Here is a 14,994-nt window from a genome sequence, read left to right on the forward strand (position 1 = left end):
AATATCAATGAACTGCTGCACTTAAGTGGTTCAGCTCCACAGCCCCCTCCCTCACAAAGTATGCCCAAAAAAGCAAGTCACACAATTAGAGCAATTTTGTAAAAGGACAAATCACAGTGCACTGTGACAGTGAGTGAGAAAGAGAATCACAAAATGAGACACTCAAAAAGACATGGCAGGGTTCTTTATGCTATCGACAACAGCTGCACAATTTGTTTTGCTCCCACTGTGCTGTATGTACCGTATGACATGTTTCTATTAGTAACCATGTGTCTCGCTCCAAGCTCATTATGCGGCCAGATGGGAACAACAATCACCTCCCCTCCGTCATGGCTGCAGTGACAAGGTCCTGACACAACCTTTGCCCACAGAAATAAGATTCATTCAGTCTAATACTGTGTGTGTTTTTGTGCTACTTTTCATCAGTGAGATGCATGGAAGTGATTGCTTTTGTTCCATCAAGTCAATGAAAAACATTGATTTGATGCTTTTGTCCCATGTGCACAAATCAAATATTTGCCTTTGTGTCATCAATCGTCATCAGTAATGACTGCTGCCGCCTCACTGTAGCTGATTGTTCATCGAACAGATATACTCCTGAAAACTGAAACTCGATTGTTTTGTACCAGGGGAATGCACTGAGAGCAGACTGTTGGGGGATAATAAGACAAGTTACTTATACTGCCTATATCTAGATAAGTGGTGAGAATTCATATCCTTAGAGTTGTCATTTATGTTATGGATATCCTTCAAGATCTGGATGAACCAGCAAAAGGAGGAAGCAAATTGTTTTCAAAATAATGTCTGACTCATTTACGGTCCTCATGCAGCTACTGACAAACGTCTGTATACTTGTCTGCTTAAATGATGTCTCAAAGTAAAGGCTTTTAAGAAAAAAAAGATTTTTGGCCTCAAAACATTGTGTTTCATAACCATCAAACCAAAACACTTCAAATAAAAGTGTAAATCCAACAGTACTTCACCAATGACCCTCGACTGAATCTTGAGAAGCTCATGCTAGAGGGTCCATTTGCCACAGTCCATATGATCAACAGGGTTTGAAGGTCTTTGTGTAAAGCTGGTTAATGTTAGAGGTTTCGATGGTACAATAGGTAATTTCCTAGTCTTTCAGCAGGCCTTCAGTCCCTCTGTAGACTTGAGGAACCACTTATCACCCTCCCTGGTGGATTGCTGCTAATCTCTCCTCTGCAGTGAGAGACACAGAGGATTTGGAGCTATGACAGTAGTGAAGATTAATCTCCATTAGCACATCTTAAGCACAGAAGTCATATTTAAGCCTCATTAAAGAAGAACTCTATTTGTTGTTGTGTTACTTTTGCAAAAGGCTTTATCCTACCATCCTCAACGCTAAGACCCAAAGGACTTCAGTCTAATTATTCAGAAACAAATGGTAAAGAAATCCCAGTTGGTTTGTAGCGTTGTGCCTTCACGGAATTGTTCAAAACAAAGAAAATATCTTAGTTTGTTTTGTCTTTTCTTGTTGTCAACTACAGGGAATGCTGTAGGGCTGCATGATTTTCATTACAGATTAATCCTTTAGTCTACGAAACCGAAAAAGTAGTGAAAAAATATCCATCACAGAACCAAAGGCAACATCTTCAGATGTCTTGTGTTGTTAGACCAAAAGTCCAAGATATTCAAAATAGATTAAGTATCTGTCAATCAGCTATGATTGATCAACCTATCGTCGCTACTGTAGGTTGCTGCAGTGTAAAACAAAATGCCAACATACAAGTTCAAAATACAGATGTCTTAATGTATAATTGCTAAAGGAAGTGATAATGGAACATCAGCAGTTGAAAAAGAAAATGTCCGATTCTATTAGTGTTAAAAAGTTTTCATACATAAGTTTAATTTCCCTTGTGACACCAGTAAGATTAAATTATTAATTAATGACACATTTTGAACATGTTTGCAAATGCTATACCTGATATTAAGTGCACAAATTGTGTATAAAAGATCTTTGGTCCATCAATTAACAAAATTGTGTGATAAGACAGAAAATATCCAACTGCAGAAGTTGATGATTGTTTTTTTTTCCAAGAGGGCACTGTTGCCTCAACATTAAATCACACACACACACACACACACACACACACACACACACACACACACACACACACACACACACACACACTGCTCTGTGAGTGGTTTTAATAGCAGGAAAGCCTTGTGCTCTCAGTATGCTGGTTGAATGCTTATCAGCTCTTCCAGGCCTAAAACCTATCCCATAAGCAATACTGCAATTGAATACAGAATAGCTTAATTTTTGCTGGTATATTTGTTAAAATTCATGGTGTATAATGTCAAGTACAAACACTATTTCATCTAACTATTTCACCAGGCTGTGTTTAGGAGTGGCAGCTATGCTTTTGCGTGATATGCTGCTAGACCAAATGAAACAAAGAGACATTTTTAGACCTGTCAGTGTTTCTCTCAGCCAACTTTCTCTATTATTCTTTGACATCATGACAACCATGACTGTGTGCCTTCATACACATGGAGCAATCCAGCTGAGAGACGGTTTATTCTCTTTTTGCTGCATTAATAGAGAATTTATACAGAGTGAAGGGGAAATAGTGAGAGCCAGGGGGGTTGAGAGGGACTGTCGACAGACAGGCAGTCAGTCAGTCAGTCAGTCTCATATGCAGATAGTGGTAATGATCGTCAGTCTGTAGAAACAGGAGGGAGCTTCTCTTTTCCCTGACAGGCTGCGGTAAGAGTGACAGAGGCAGCCAGTACGGAGGAAGTCATCTGCATCTAAATAAAGACCGCCAATGGCTTTGTCAGAGTCCATTAAGCAAATTGCCATATTTGATAAATGCATCTACCATCTCTTTTTTTTCCACCCATTCGTACAAATCAGCCTGAAGCAGAAATGGGTTGGCTTTTGTTTGCTTTCCTAAACAGGGAGAACATGCAGTGAGACGTGAGAAGAGATTCCATTGAAATATCATTTTGATGCAAATTATGATTGATTTGTGCACTGTATGATGCATGAGATGAGTTGCCTCACATCAGGTGTACAATGAAAGAAAATCACTTGGGTCTGTATAGACCTGTTTTGATTGAAATTTGGAAATTCGTGATTACTTTTGCATGGATGCAAAGTTGCAGCTGATTGCTCCACATTGTGGTTTGAATATTGGTCTTATTTAAACAAGGCAGGTAATTCTTTTCTCTTTCTTCTCTCAATCAAGGTGCTAGATTGTGAGTGTGACTCTGTGGCATCATTAGAGGTAGGTCTCTGTCATCTGTCAAAGCTGAAACAGCTCCAGGTTAATAGCTGCAGTCAATCAGTCTACTTATTCAGCTATGCTGCTTCCAGAAAGCCTCATTTCACAGATAGCTCACTGGCTCTCTTTCTCCAGCATAACATGTTTGGTTTGACTGAAAAGCAGATATGACAAACTCTGTATACATATTTGTAATCTCACAACTTCTAATATTTTCAAATTATTCATGATAATATTTTTATTTATGTAGTGCTTTTCAAAAACTGTGAAAAGGTATTTTACAAGATAAAACAGTAACACAATTAAAACTTAAATAATTACTCAAGAAATCAGTTAGCTGATTGAAATAAAATTAAAAAATAGATATTTTGATAACTGTTGAATAGCTCAAGTCATTTCCCAGCCGAAATGCCAAACATTTGGTGGTTCTGCCCTTGTTGTTGTTTTTGAAAGTATTATTCATTATAAACCAGTACCAAAAGTTATTAGAAATAAAAGTAATTCAAGTAAATAAAAACTGAAAATTGTACCATTTGTACCATGGCTTTAGACTGAAATCAAACATCCTCACTGGAAAGTTGAACTTCTCCAAGGTGTATGAGAATGCTTTGATGCAGTGCTAAACCTCAATCACTTAAGGGCAGAGCATACAGACTCAAAATCACTTTATGTCAGGTTGGAGTGTAAATGAAGGGCTTGTAAGATTAAAATTTTTTTGTTGTTAATTTTTATTCACAACAGTTTTGTGATCAGATCTTTAGAGTGTGGGAGGAAACCGGAGCACCCGGAGTAAACCCACGCAGGCACAGTAAGGACATGCAAACTCAGAAAAAATAAGTTGCTGGTTTAGCAGCTTGTTCTCTCTGTGAGGCTGCAGTCCTGAGCAGTCAGAGTCACCCAGAGAAGGGTTTGGGGGAGGGGGGTGGGGGTTGGGGGGTTGTGAGGAGAATTTGGGGAAAAGATTCAGAGCAGGTTAAAGGGGTTTGGGAGGGTGAGAAGAGAGTTAGAGGAAGGAGAACACAGGGTTTAGGAGTCAGCCAGAGAGGTCACTGTGAGGTTAGGTTCTGCCAGTTCTTCTAAAGATCTGGAGGAATCGTTTCCTCACAGATTTCCTCTTTGGTTTTTCATCAACCATCACATCACTTTCCAGAACGACTATTCTGTCCATCTCTTCGGCCATGAATTTTGCTATCTCCTCTCTCTTTTTTTTCAGAGCCTGTTTGACGCTCTTGAGAGACTGCAGGAGGCCGGACTTTTCTTTATGCCACTGAAGGCTGTCTTTTTCCAGGTCTTCTTGTGCCTGGATCTTTGCTGCTTCAAGGCTGGAGGTTGTCTGGTGATGTTCTGCCAGGAGACCGGACCTGTCCTCCTCCCACTGGCGTTGTAACTCTTCCAGGTTGTTTTGGGCCTGGGCCAGTGTGGTCTTGACTTTGGAGGTCTCCTCAGCCTGTCTGGCTAGGCATGTCTCGGCCTCCTCCCTCTTCTTTGTTGCTGCATTGAGAGCTTCTTCCAGTTGTTGTATTTTCTGGGTAGCATCCCATTCCGTCTTCGCTGATACAGACAGATCAACAACAAGGCCCATCTTTTCCTCTGTCAGGTCAGTTAACTCTGCTTTCAGCTGCTCTGCCTCCATGATCATGGCAAAGTTTTCTACCTCCAGCAGGTATTCTTGCATCTCTTTCTCATCCATGATACGATGTAGCTCAAGCTCAGGAACTTGTAGGATGACGTCTTTGGTCAGATCAATTTGCATGCCTGAGGCAGATGTGAGGTCTACCTTAGATGGCTCTGTAGACTGTGTTTCAGTTGACACAGCAGTTGACTCAATTGTCTCTACTTGAGGCACTGGAGATGCAGGAGGAGACACAACTGTCTCTGCTTCCAGGGGCTGTGGTGATGCCGGAGGAGACACAACTTTCTTTGCTTCCAGAGGCTTTGGAGATGCAGGAGGAGACACAACTGTCTCCGCTTCAAGAGGCTTTGGAGATGCAGGCAGAGACACGTCTGTCTCTGCTTCCAGGGGCTTTGGAGATGCAGGCAGAGACACGTCTGTCTCTGCTTCCAGGGTCTTGGGTGATGCAGAAGGAGACACATCTGTCTCTGCTTCCAGAGGCTTTGGAGATGCAGGACACACAACTGTCTCTGCTTCCAGAGGCTTTGGAGATGCAGGAGAAGACACAACTGTCTCTGCTTCCACTTTCAGTGCAGACTGGGCTTCATTTTTCTTAGCAGTTGATACAGCAGTTTCAACAGCTTTCTCTGCCTTCGTCTTCTGTGCTCTTGGTATCAGAGTCAATCCAAAGGTGAAGTTGATTGAAGGAGTTGAAGGCGTCTTCTGAATCCTCTGTTTCTTGCCTTTCTTCTTTCCCCTCTCCTGTCTTAAAGGCATTCTCTGGAGTGAAGGAAACTCCATGTCATCAAGCTGCTGGCAGGACCTCAGGTCAGCCACCTTTTGGAAATCTGTGTTCCAGGGGTTGACTGGCTGAGGCCTTTGGCTTGGCTCGCAAGCTTCTTCCTCAGCAGATTGGGTTTTTTCCCGCTCTGCTGATTCCATGGATCGCTGTTTTCCAACAGGCTTGCTCATTTTACTCACAAGTTGGTAACTTTTCTTGTATGTTATTAAGGACTTCACCTTCCTTGGTCTAGAAATGCAGGATGAGTTTGTTGCTTTGTGTTGTTTGTTGTTTCTTCTACTTGTGGATGAATGAATCTGATCTGTGACAGAATGACTCTGCTGCTTGTTCACTGGTGTCTTTTATATGCACACATTCCATCTGAGATCAAAGGCAAGTCTGACATCAAAGACATTAAAGTTCTGTGACATCATAAAAGGAAAAGATTTTAAACAGCCCTTGCTGTTACTATGGTTACTATGGTAACAGCAAGGACTGTTTAAAAAAAATGGAGGGTCAGGATCTGGACAACTGCTCATCCAAAAAACTTCACAGTCAACACTGCACTTCTTTGGAGTATGGGAGGAAACCGGAGCACCCGGAGTAAACCCATGCAGCCATGTTGATAAGAAGTGCTTAGGGGGCCACCTTTTTCAATTGCTCTATGAACTGGATTAGATGAGCAGACTGCTGAAGTGATGTCATTAACTACAGAGTCATCAACTTGGAGGTTATGGCGCTTAAGAATATCACTTATAAACCCTCTAGATAGTGGAATAGATGCAGAATTTATCAAGTAGTAAATTCTTGTAAAAATTCATCAATAGCTGTACCTGGCACATGTAGTAAATATTCCAACTTCAACGAGGCTGCTGCAAGCTGCTGCTCAATTACATTTGGGAGTGGCTTGTGCTGACCTGTCCAATCTAGAGATGTACCAGAAACTTCCTCTTCAAGACACTCCTCTTCCTGGCAATCAGCAAACAAATTGTGTAATAATGGCGATACTAAAGTAGTTGTTATAACAATACCACGTATAAAATCAGTTAGGGAGTGACGTGTGTGTCTGCGACCTTTATGAGTTCCATAAACACGGGTTTGAAAACTACAGCCAATAAACATGCAAGAGACATTTTCATTTCTCCTCAGCTGTGTGTTGATATGAACAAAGTACTCACTTTCATTAAATAAATTCTTGCATTTACATATATGACAGCTGAAGGTAAACTAACTTGTGTGGAAAGCACTCTACTTTGATGTACAATTAAAGCATTCCATGTCTTAAATGTAAATGGACATTTTGAATACGTACATGGATAGCGGATGGTGCGACCAAATTATGGATGTCTGAGTTTGTAATGGTGCAGCAGTTCAGACCTACTCTGTCCCAAGTAGGTGAATATCAGAGACACTTCTTTAAGACAGTTTCATTATTTGATTATCATCTTCATGAATAAAGATGTATTGCAGGACTGTTGCATATAACTGCATTAATTTGAACTATGACAGTGAAGCTAATGAATCAGAAAATATACGAATTCTTGCAAATGTAGCACACAGTATGCAAAATGGTATAGATTAATATTTCAGAAACTGATGTCATCATTGCAAGATTTAAGAGTTAAACTATATCACGTAAATTAAAAAAAGCATTTGAGCAAAACTTACCATTCAGAGCCTTTGGAACGCTCAAGGTCAAAGGTCTCAACCATAGAAACACCAAACCTATCTAGAAAAGATACATTATCTTTTAATTATTTTCTTATTCACACTTGTTGGTGAAACTTTAGATAATGTTTTTATTTTTATTTTCTGAATGTAAAAACAGCTCACCCAAGTGTGATTAAATTAAGTTTTGAAAAATATTTAAAAATGATAAAATCCATTTGAATAGTACCAAAATATGTAGCCTCCACAAAATTAAACTGTAAACGTTTTGGTATACTTTACAATCTGCTTAGATGTAGATCAACATCAGTAATTTTATCCCACTCATGTAAATCTCAGACATTGCACATAAGTGATAATTCAAACACAGAATTTTGTTAAGGATTTAATAACGATAATAAGATTAAGGCACACGAATAATACTCAATACCAAATACATAATCCAGAAAAAAAAAAACATAATCTTCTTATTATTTCATTACATGGTCCTAGATAACTACAATACGAGTTTCTTCACGACTATGACTTTCCTTGGTCTTGAGAAGCTGCAGCATTTATTAACTGACGTACTGCAGCCCACACTGTATATTTACCGCCATACTGACAACCTACTGCAAACCTTTTCCTCTGCTCCGCTCGCTTTCGCCGATTCAGCGTCACTTCTCTGCTGCTGCTTCTTCTACGCTGCCCTGTTCCCCACAGTAGCTACGCAGCTCTAGCGTTAACTTTTTACGTAGATGTGAAGAATGAGGCGAGGGTCTGGGAGGACTTGATGCACTAGTCCATGGCTCAAAAGAATTCCAACATAACGTTGGGCGTTGTCGTGCTCATACAGTGTGCGAGTGAAAATAATTAGCAGCCCATTGATTTTCGCTTTCGTTGAGTTTCATTATTGCATTTTCTTTGTTTGAGGTTAACCTGGAGATCTTCAGCACTTGAGGCCAAGCCTCACCTCAGCTGTAAAAAGCTGCAGTTAACCTTTTCATAAGTAGTAACCTAACATAACCTAATTAAAAAATTGTTGAGAGCTTGGGTTGATTTAAGTCCGTTTTTAGACATTTAAAATTCAATTTTAACAATGAAGTTTACAAAAAATTGTCACATTAGGTGATGTTGACTTGGCTTGTTATAACCCAAACCCACTCCCACGAAGTAATGCTCACCTTTAACTTTATAATTACCCCTCTGTAAAGCAAAGATTATATGATACAAAATATGATTTCGGCAGCATTAGGATAGCTAAGGATGGTGAGTGTTAGCTAACGCTTGCATCAACTGTTGCAAGGGTTAGCTAACACTGTTAACTGTTGCTTGATGTTACTGGTAAATGAAAACCTCAGCTCACTGAAAACAATGTGTCTGAAGTGACTACCTCTTACTCTGACCGACATATGATAAGATTTAATTGCCTTTACCTTATACAAATCACTCCACATCCACAAGTGAGTCAGTGAAAAGATAGCGGCGCGTAATCGCGCAGGTAACGTTTTCCCAGGAGTTTGAGTTTCCAGACAAAACATAACTTCTTCCTTTGCTTTGCTTTGCATATGTTTAGAAGAGGAACAGAAATCAATCGTGATTTATATATGAACTGCATATTTATACATTGAACAACCCCCCTTCTCCCCTTTTTTCAGTGTGGTCAGTCACTGTGTTGCCCAGAGAAGGGGTGGGGGGAGTAGGAGTAGGGGGTTGGGGAAAGGATTCAGGGCAGGTTAAGGGGGTTTGGGAGGGTAAGAAGAGAGGTAAAGGAAGGAGAACACAGGGTTTAGGTGTCAGTCAGAGAGATCACGGTGAGGTTTGGTTCTCCCAGTTCTTCTAAAGACCTGAAGGAATCGTTTCCTCGCAGATTTCCTCTTTGGTTTTTTATGAACCATCATGTCACTTTCCAGACTGATTATTTTCTCCATCTGTTTGGCCATGAATTTTCCTGTCTCTTCTGTCTTGTTTTTCAGAGCCTGCTTGACGCTCTTGAGAGACGCCAGGAGGCTGGACTTTTCCTTATGCCACTGAAGTCTGTCCTTGTCCAGGTCTTCTTGTGCCTGGATCTTCGCTGCTTCAAGGCTGGAGGTTGTCTGGTGATGTTCTGCCAGGAGACCGGACCTGTCCTCCTCCCACTGGCGTTGTAACTCTTCCAGGTTGTTTTGGGCCTGGGCCAGTGTGGTCTTGACTTTGGAGGTTTCCTCAACCTGTCTGGCTAGGCATGTTAGGCAATTTGAAGGAGGATGTCTTTGGTCAGCTCCGTATCCATGCCTGTGGCAGATGTGAGGTCTACCTTAAATGGCTCTGCAGACAAAAAATCCCACAACCAACCTTGAAGTAGGCTACCAGTTCTGGCAGTGAGCCATAATGGCTTTTGTTAATTTCCTGCTATATTCCCCATGCCAACCCTTCCCTGAGATGCAGGACAGAATCAGGTTACATGTAGAAATATGACTGCTCTTTTATTAAATGACACATAATTTACACAGCATGAGTACTCACATTCTCATGGACACACAGACAGTATACTAGCAAACATGAAGCAAGAGTCAAGAAAAAAATTCAGCTGCAAGTGAAAGGAAATCCATAAATCCTGTGAGTGACGGAATGTTAAAAGTTCATAAAGTGCAGCGGTAAATTTAGGTAAAAGATCAACAGCAACTGTGCATGAACTTCAAGTTACTAATAAATCATAAGCACACAACATTCATAAATACACAGTTCATTCATTTGAAAGCAATTTTGACTAAATAATAGGCTTAAATGTTACATGTTATTCCTGTGCCCAGGGACTGTTAAGTCTGTATTTGGAATCATGCTTCACTCTGTCCTGAAGCTAGAAATCAGAGAGAATCCTCAAATCAGGCAACTCCACAAGGAGCACTGACTTTGTTAAGCATCAGTGGATGTATATTCCATTAAAATATTGATTAAATGTCATTAGTGTTGAATGAAATGGTGGAATGCAGGAATTGCTTTTACTCTTTTTAATTGAACCCCAGACACTAAGAGCTATTGAGTGCAAATGATGAACTAATACAGCATAAAAACCTACTCTGGAAGTATAGACTTGCTTGCAAAAGTTATATAGCCAAAACTACTGTGAACCACTGGGGGAAATAAGTTACAAGGGAAAATTAGAAAATTAGAAACTTTTGCATCATAGGTGCTCTCTGGTACCTATAAACAAAAATTACTACTGCCCTCATTATAGTAAGCTGAATAATTTGGGGGTTTTGGACAGCTGCTCAGTCAAATCAAGACATTTGATAACATAATTGGAAAAAACTGTGATCGGCATGTGTCCCTGATAAGACACAGAAATAGACTGGGTATTATTTGTGTAGACTTGTGATTAAGGTTAAAGCTAATTAACAGCATTATCTGAGAGAAACCCAAAGTGCAGATGTGTATTCAAGGCGTGATGCTGTGAATCCATGTGTTAGAACCTGAAGCTACAGATGAAACCTTTGCTCATCACACCTCCAAAGCTGTCATTAACTACACAGACATAAAAACACACTATCAGAACCTCCAGGAGATTGGCTGGCCTGCTATCACAGATGTGCCTTCGATACTGGTAATTCAAAGTGATACCTTGTTCTGGTTGGAGAACAAAAAGCCTCAGGGTAGCAGTAGTGGAAGGGGAGAAGAAAAAAGAAGAAGTCAAATCAGACCTATTAAGTGGATTACGAGTTATCTGCAGCACAGCGTGTAATTGGTTTTGTGTTATCATTGTAACGTCAGATAGGTGCTAATTGAAAAGCCAGTTTATTAGTGGGTAGACAGTCTTCAGAGGGTTGGGTTGTGGTTTAAAGGTCTTGTTTCAGAGAGCCTCCCAAATGATTATAGATAATAGACTGCTTCTACAGAAGCTTGCAGTTCTCTCAGATGTAATTCCCCTGCCAGTTTTCTACTGCTTTCATTTGCCTCTGCCTACAAGTCTTGTGAGAATAGAACTCAATGTAGTGGTAATAATATGTTTTATGCTGATGTTAAGATTTTATTTGTAGTATCATATACTTCAGCGTTTCTTATTACTCTGCAGGCTTCTCACAGTAGCAGTGCTCTTATATACTTGACAAAAGCAATCTGTATGAGGCCAGTGTGAGTCATGAAGCATGACAAGCAAACACTGATACCACCAATCTATTTTGTGGGTTTTCTGTGAAATATAGAGGTCGATGACAAAGCATTGTCAAAAACATGTTACTTTTACTTCTTTCAGTTGTTCTGTCTATTGTTTGAGACATGTCGTCATGCAGCAGTAGTGTTTGGACGAGAACTGTGAACATTCATTCAGAGATCAGAGACTCCAGACTCTAATGTGATTGCCAAGCCCTCTGATTTTTGGCGTGCAGGTTTTGCGTGGCAGCAGTTGATTTACGACTGCCAGACCTATTTGGCCATGACCGGTGTGAAAGACTAAAAGATGAGAAATGCCTCTGTCTAAAGTTCAAAACTCATAATCCTTAAGTCTCAGACAAAGCTGCAACAATTCTGAGTTGTGAAACAAACATCTGATGAGATTACGAGAAGTGTGAGCTGTGCTGCATCTTACATTGTCAAATTACAGCTCCCTGGTCCTTTTGATAATGGCTGACAGCAAGCAGTTGAAGACACGCACAGGGATTTCTCTGAGGTCATATAACCTCATGGTGAAGCATCTCACATGACTCTTTATCCTCAGAGTGCTGCAGATGGCAGAAAATGAGCTATGAAATTGGGGTGTGGAGCTGTGATCTTTGGCATCTAAATGCAGAGAGAGCTAAGGTGCTCAACTACCAGCTCTGTCTCAGCCTTTCATCTCTCATATCTGTAAATCTCTGTTGGCTGCTCATGCTGTAACAGTGAGGGAGTAGTGTATAGTAGCTTATCCTGTCATGACATCCACTGCTGACAAAATCCTCCAAACACAGAACTGTTTGGAAGGTAGTGTTCACTTTCTTCAAATGGGCTATTCAAGGCTCAACTTTTTTGGGATACTGCACTCATGGATGACTTTTTTTTTTAGTGTTGATGGGTGCAGATGGGGCGCCTGCAGTCTGGCTGTGAGGAGAAGACATGCCACAGAGGCTTGTGCATCCACTGCTGATGCTAGCTGACATGCATTATTCAAAGACTGAATGCAGTAAAGATGATGTGCCTGACTAACACTGGAGGATGGACTTCCACGACAAGCTCTTGGATGTTTCCCTCAATATTGCTCAGATTCCCTCCCTAATGAGCAAAAGGAAGCCTTCGTTTTAGATGTTAAAATGAATGAGTCCTAAAACCAGGAAATAAGTATGCACCTCCAGTTCCCTTGTCGCAAAGTTGATGGTTTTTTTCTAATGGGTTTTTGGTTAGATGCCTGAAATAAGATCTCTGGTTAACACAAGCTCTAGACATTTTCAAGTATTATTCTACGACATAAAATATGTCATTAAATACCCCAGTTGTGTTTTTTTAGGCTTTTATGTGTCTTGAAAAAGGTGGTTGCTAATAAGTAGATAAATGAGACTACAGAGGTTGTCAAGGACGTTGAATATTATCACACCGTCCATGAAAACCCATCTACTCACCAGTCTGCCTTTACAGCCTTGTTGTTTATACTTGTGCTGTTGCTAAGTAATACTAACTTTCTAAGAGGAAATGCTTTTGTACAAGAGGTAATCATGCTAAACCGAATGACAAGCTAGAAGCGCAGAGGAGACGTAGAAGTCATGCAACCGTGATGTAGTTTATTTATAGCCTAACAATAGCTTTTTATCTCTGCCGATTGTATTGAGGCTTCAAAAATCATAAAAGAGGTGGTCATTTGTGAAGATTATCTTGCTGAATAAAGCGGGTAAGTGTCATAAACTTTTATTTGTTACAGAGCTTATTTTCTTTAATAATCCAAAAGCCAATGTAAAAATCCTATTTTGTCAAGGGAACCAAGCTGATAATAATTTCCGAGTTGGCCTACAAAAATAAATCATCCCTGCTGCACTCCATCTTGGTCTATATTGGTCCAGCTAAACTCCAACAGCACCTGTGAAGGGTATTTCTTGTAAAGGTATCAACAAAAACCTTTCAACCAAACATGCCATGAAACAATCTTTGTGAAGCGATTTTTTCTTGAGGTAGGTAGAGGAATAGCAATGTAGCTTGGTTTGTTTTTAGTTTACAAGAGAGAGAAAGAGAGAGAATCTAACAGCAGTAGATGTCAGCTACCATTTAGGGTGTATATGTGGAAGATGAAGGTTAATTGAATTAGCCTTGTCTGTAAAGTGAATCACAAGTGATTGTCACATTCACTTTCATTCGGCCGGGTGCGCATTTATCATCAAATAGTGTCTGGAGCACACCAAGCATCTGTGGGCTGAGCTAATCTTCTTTGCTTCAGCACTGAAAGGTATCCTCCTCTCCATGGTAGTGCACTCACGATGCATGATCGTTTAAATGTTGACATCGTAAAGTGGAGGAACTGGCTTGGTGGATAAAATATGGCTGAATGCATTTCAGATCCTTCATTGCTCTGTGATTACTGTTGGTATCTGGCTGCAAACAGACAGCTCCTAATCAGTGACGTAGCACAAAAAATTCATCCTCAGTGGGCCCCCCTCCCCAACATCCATTGTCACACCTGTACGCATGAATTGACATGTAGTAGTTTTAGGAAAATCTGAAAAATACTTATGATACATTTAAGAGAGTCTGCACAGTTTGAAATCTTATCACATTTGCACAATTAAGGTGATTTAGTTTCCAGCAGGTGCTTGATTGAGGGAAAGAACAAAATGATTACCTGTACTTAGAAATTATAAAGGAGAGGAGGCTCGTATGTTGTTTTAGATACAAGGAATCTATAAAATGTATTTAGACAACAATAATAGTTTACTTGCAATGCAAAAAGTGTAAAATTCAAAAATTGCAGATAAAAACAAACTTATTTACTTATACTCTCTTTATCTCCAGCACCAGCGCTTAATTCATATTTACTTTTTATGCAATTACATTTATCATATTTTATGCCATGTACTTGATTATTTTGTGTTTTATGCCTTGTACTAACTTTTTATCTTTTACTTTATGTTGTAAGGTGTCCTTGAGTGCCTTGAAAGGCGCCTATAATATATATATATATATATATATATATATACATATATATATAATATATATTTACTGGGGTGTTCAGGGATTCCCCATGTCAGACAGAATCTAACTGCAGATTCTGCCTGAAGCGAGTCATAAAGCTTGATGCTTCTCTAAAACCATTTATGCTTTAGGTAAACAAGCTACCTGACAGGTGTTGCTAATCTTAAATACAAAATGTATCGGGTGCCTGCCAGGTTGCCTCTGTCTGTTGTTTCATATTGTGCTGGTAGAGAGATGAAACACAACAGCCAGACAGTGAATAATCATTCCCAGTAACTACTGACAGGCAATTTGCATGTTAAAAGATGTCAACACATTTAAGTTAACACTAGGCTAAATTTGGTTGGAAAGTTGCAGTCTTATTTACATGCAATTATTTCAACAGGATTTCAACTTAATGCTTACTAGCTACTGTTTGGTGATAGACATCATACTGTGAGTGTGTATGCTACTCGCACTGATACAGGGGCCTACTGTCAAAGCTATGACACATAATTCAAATTTGATACATAATTCTGTTTTTATGTCATTTTTATGTGCATAATGTATAGCAAATAGGTTCCAATTTACAT

Source organism: Seriola dumerili, unplaced genomic scaffold, assembly GCF_002260705.1.
Source record: "Seriola dumerili isolate Sdu_G_001 unplaced genomic scaffold, Sdu_1.0 BDQW01000052.1, whole genome shotgun sequence".
NCBI classification, from domain to species: Eukaryota; Metazoa; Chordata; class Actinopteri; order Carangiformes; family Carangidae; genus Seriola; species Seriola dumerili.